This window comes from Mus musculus, chromosome X (genome assembly GCF_000001635.26).
Source record: "Mus musculus strain C57BL/6J chromosome X, GRCm38.p6 C57BL/6J".
Lineage (NCBI taxonomy): Eukaryota > Metazoa > Chordata > Mammalia > Rodentia > Muridae > Mus > Mus musculus.
Genome location: NC_000086.7, coordinates 123,050,217 through 123,055,678, shown reverse-complemented (window position 1 = coordinate 123,055,678; position 5,462 = coordinate 123,050,217).

Below are 5,462 nucleotides of genomic sequence, written 5' to 3'. Positions count from 1 at the left end.
CCTCTAAAACACTCTTCTAAAAACTCTACAAAACCTGTATCAAAAACAATAAAATTAAAAAAAAACAAAGCAAAAAAACCCTAAAAACAAACAAACAAACAACAAAAAAAACACGACAGGAAGCCCAAAATGTCCATAAAGTAATTCTTCCTTTCTTTCTTTCTTTCTTTCTTTCTTTCTTTCTTTCTTTCTTTCTTTCTTTCTTTCTTTCTTCTTTCTTTCTTCTTTCTTTCTTTCTTTCTTTCTTTCTTTCTTTCTTTCTTTCTTTCTTCTTTCTTTCTTTCTTTCTTTCTTTCTTTTTTCTTTCTTTTTTTTGGGGGGGTGTGGGTGGGGTGGTTTAAAACTGGATTTGTCTGTGTATTTCCGGCTGTCCTGGAGCTCCCTCTGCAGACCAGGCTGGCCTTGAATTAAAAAAAAAAAAAATCTACCTGCCTCTGCCTCCCAAGTTCTGGGATTAAAGGCAAGGGCCTACATTGTCTGGCAACCATAAAACAATTAAACCTCAAACATAAAATCCTAAAATTGTTTTAAAAAAAATCAAGATCAACAACTACCAAAAAAACCCTAAGAAATACAGTAAAATGCTAAAAGGTAAAATAAAGCCTAAATTAAACCCCCAAACCATAAAATATACTAAGATGCTTAAAACAAACAAACAAACAAACCAAAAAACAAGAAAAAACACTAAAAATACACAGGAAGCCTATAAACCAAAAAACCTGAAACTCTCTACGAAAACCTCTACAAACTCTTTCAAAAACCCATAGAAATCTAAAAGAAGTACAGAGGAAGCCAAAATGTCCCTAATACTTTTCTTTCTTCCTTTCTTCCTTCCTTCCTTTCATTTTTTTTTCTTTTTTTTTTTGAGTTTTTGGAGACTGAGTTTCTCTGTGTATCTCCGGCTGTTCTGGATCTCACTCTGTAGACAGGGTGGCCTCGAACTCAAAAATCCACTACCTCTGCTTCCCAATTGCTGGGATTAAAGGCATGGGCCACCACTGCCTGGCAACCCTAAAACAATTAAATCCCAAATATAAAATCCTAAACTTTTTTTTGTTAAAAAATCAACAACAACAACAACAACAACAATAAAAAACCATAAGAAATAATGTAAAATGCTAAAAAAGTAATATAAAACCTAAATTAAACCCCAAAACCATAAAAAACACTAAAAAATCCTTCAAAATCCAAGAAAAAATACTAAAACTCCACCAGAAGACTGAAAACCAAAAAACTCTAAAACACTGTTCTAAAAACCCTAAAAAACACTTTAAAAACCCTAATATTCTAAAAAAAAAAAAAAACCTCAAGAAGCCCAAAATATCCATAAATTACTTTTTTCTTCTCCCTTCCTTATTTCCTTCCTTCCTTCCTTCCTTCCTTCCTTCCTTCCTTCCTTCCTTCCCTTCTTTCTTTCTTTCTTTCTTTTCTTTTTTTTTTTTTTTTTTTTGAGTTTTTGGAGATTGGGTTCCTCTGTGTATCCCTGGCTCTTCTGAAACTCACTCTGTAGATCAGGTTGGCCTTGAACTCAAAAATCAACTACCTCTACCTCCCAATTGCTGGGATTAAAGGCATGGGCCACCACTGCCTGGCAACCCTAAAACTCTTAAACTCCAAAAATAAAACCTTAAAATTAAATTTAAAAAAAAATCTCAAATACACACACACACACACACACACACACACACACTACACATACACACACACACACACATACACACACTCACAAAAACAAAAACAAAAAATCTAAAAAAACCTATAAAGCCTAAAAAATACCCCAAAACCCTAAAACACCCTAATATTAAAAAAACCAAACAAACCAGAAAAAACACTAAAAATACACCAAAATACTGAAAACCAAAAAAAAAAAAAAAAAAAAAACCTCCAGATGACTCTTCTTAAAACCCTTAAGAAAAACACTAAAATTCTAAAAAAATTAAAAATATACAAGAATGCAAAACTGACCCAAAAACTGTGTGTTTGTTTGTTTGGTTTTGTTTTCTTGGTTTTTTGAGTTTTTGGAGATTGGGTTTCTCTGTGTTTCTCTGGCTGTCCTGGAGTTCACTCTGTAGACCAGGCTGGCCTCGAACTCAGAAATCCACTACCTCTGCCTCCCAAATACTGGGATTAAGTGCAAGGGCCACTACTTCCTGGCAAAACTAAAATCCTTAAACTTCAAAAACAAAACCTTAAAAATAAAAAAAAAAAAAAACTCTAAAAACCACACACACACATACACACACACACACACACACACACACACACACACACACACACACACACAAATAAACCTAAAAAAAAAGAAAGATAAAACTATAAAGAAAACTTTTTAAAAAACCCCAAAACTCTAAAACACCATAGAATCCTTAAAAAAATTCCAAAAAACCCTAAAAATACACTAAAATATTGAAAACCAAAAAAAACCCTCTAAAACACTCTTCTAAAAACTCTACAAAACCTGTATCAAAAACAATAAAATTAAAAAAAAAACAAAGCAAAAAAACCCTAAAAACAAACAAACAAACAAACAAAAAAACACAACAGGAAGCCCAAAATGTCCATAAAGTAATTCTTTCTTTCCTTCTTTCTTTCTTTCTTTCTTTCTTTCTTTCTTTCTTTCTTTCTTTCTTTCTTTCTTTCTTCTTTCTTTCTTTCTTTCTTTCTTTCTTTCTTTCTTTCTTCTTTCTTTTTTTTTGGGGTGGGTGGGTGGGGTGGTTGAAGACTGGATTTGTCTGTGTATTTCCGGCTGTCCTGGAGCTCCCTCTGCAGACCAGGCTGGCCTTGAATTAAAAAAAAAAATCTACCTGCCTCTGCCTCCCAAGTTCTGGGATTAAAGGCAAGGGCCTACATTGTCTGGCAACCATAAAACAATTAAACCTCAAACATAAAATCCTAAAATTGTTTTAAAAAAAATCAAGATCAACAACTACCAAAAAAACCCTAAGAAATACAGTAAAATGCTAAAAGGTAAAATAAAGCCTAAATTAAACCCCCAAACCATAAAATATACTAAGATGCTTAAAACAAACAAACAAACAAACCAAAAAACAAGAAAAAACACTAAAAATACACAGGAAGCCTATAAACCAAAAAACCTGAAACTCTCTACGAAAACCTCTACAAACTCTTTCAAAAACCCATAGAAATCTAAAAGAAGTACAGAGGAAGCCAAAATGTCCCTAATACTTTTCTTTCTTCCTTTCTTCCTTCCTTCCTTTCATTTTTTTTTCTTTTTTTTTTTGAGTTTTTGGAGACTGAGTTTCTCTGTGTATCTCCGGCTGTTCTGGATCTCACTCTGTAGACAGGGTGGCCTCGAACTCAAAAATCCACTACCTCTGCTTCCCAATTGCTGGGATTAAAGGCATGGGCCACCACTGCCTGGCAACCCTAAAACAATTAAATCCCAAATATAAAATCCTAAACTTTTTTTTGTTAAAAAATCAACAACAACAACAACAACAACAATAAAAAACCATAAGAAATAAAGTAAAATGCTAAAAAAGTAATATAAAACCTAAATTAAACCCCAAAACCATAAAAAACACTAAAAAATCCTTCAAAATCCAAGAAAAAATACTAAAACTCCACCAGAAGACTGAAAACCAAAAAACTCTAAAACACTGTTCTAAAAACCCTAAAAAACACTTTAAAAACCCTAATATTCTAAAAAAAAAAAAAACCTCAAGAAGCCCAAAATATCCATAAATTACTTTTTTCTTCTCCCTTCCTTCTTTCCTTCCTTCCTTCCTTCCTTCCTTCCCTTCTTTCTTTCTTTCTTTCTTTCTTTCTTTCTTTTTTTTTTTTTTGAGTTTTTGGAGATTGGGTTCCTCTGTGTATCCCTGGCTCTTCTGAAACTCACTCTGTAGATCAGGTTGGCCTTGAACTCAAAAATCAACTACCTCTACCTCCCAATTGCTGGGATTAAAGGCATGGGCCACCACTGCCCGGCAACCCTAAAACTCTTAAACTCCAAAAATAAAACCTTAAAATTAAATTTAAAAAAAAATCTCAAATACAGACACACACACACACACACACACACACACACACACAATACACATACACACACACACATATACACACTCACAAAAACAAAAACAAAAAATCTAAAAAAACCTATAAAGCCTAAAAAATACCCCAAAACCCTAAAAAACCCTAATATTAAAAAAACCAAACAAACCAGAAAAAACACTAAAAATACACTAAAATACTGAAAACCAAAAAAAAAAAAAAAAAAAAAAAAAACCTCCAGATGACTCTTCTTAAAACCCTTAAGAAAAACACTAAAATTCTAAAAAAATTAAAAATATACAAGAATGCAAAACTGACCCAAAAACTGTGTGTTTGTTTGTTTGGTTTTGTTTTCTTGGTTTTTTGAGTTTTTGGAGATTGGGTTTCTCTGTGTTTCTCTGGCTGTCCTGGAGTTCACTCTGTAGACCAGGCTGGCCTCGAACTCAGAAATCCACTACCTCTGCCTCCCAAATACTGGGATTAAGTGCAAGGGCCACTACTTCCTGGCAAAACTAAAATCCTTAAACTTCAAAAACAAAACCTTAAAAATAATAATAAAAAAAAAAACTCTAAAAACCACACACACACACATACACAAACACACACACATACACACACAAATAAACCTAAAAAAAAAGAAAGATAAAACTATAAAGAAAACTTTTAAAAAAACCCCAAAACTCTAAAACACCCTAGAATCCTTAAAAAAATTCCAAAAAACCCTAAAAATACACTAAAATATTGAAAACCAAAAAAACCCTCTAAAACACTCTTCTAAAAACTCTACAAAACCTGTATCAAAAACAATAAAATTAAAAAAAAAAACAAAGCAAAAAAACCCTAAAAACAAACAAACAAACAACAAAAAAAACACGACAGGAAGCCCAAAATGTCCATAAAGTAATTCTTTCTTTCTTTCTTTCTTTCTTTCTTTCTTTCTTTCTTTCTTTCTTTCTTTCTTTCTTTCTTTCTTTCTTTCTTTCTTCTTTCTTTCTTTCTTTCTTTCTTCTTTCTTTCTTCTTTCTTTCTTTCTTTCTTTCTTTCTTCTTTCTTTTTTTTTTTGGGGTGGGTGGGTGGGGTGGTTGAAGACTGGATTTGTCTGTGTATTTCCGGCTGTCCTGGAGCTCCCTCTGCAGACCAAGCTGGCCTTGAATTAAAAAAAAAAAATCTACCTGCCTCTGCCTCCCAAGTTCTGGGATTAAAGGCAAGGGCCTACATTGTCTGGCAACCATAAAACAATTAAACCTCAAACATAAAATCCTAAAATTGTTTTAAAAAAAATCAAGATCAACAACTACCAAAAAAAACCCTAAGAAATACAGTAAAATGCTAAAAGGTAAAATAAAGCCTAAATTAAACCCCCAAACCATAAAATATACTAAGATGCTTAAAACAAACAAACAAACAAACCAAAAAAAAAGAAAAAACACTAAAAATACACAGGAAGCCTA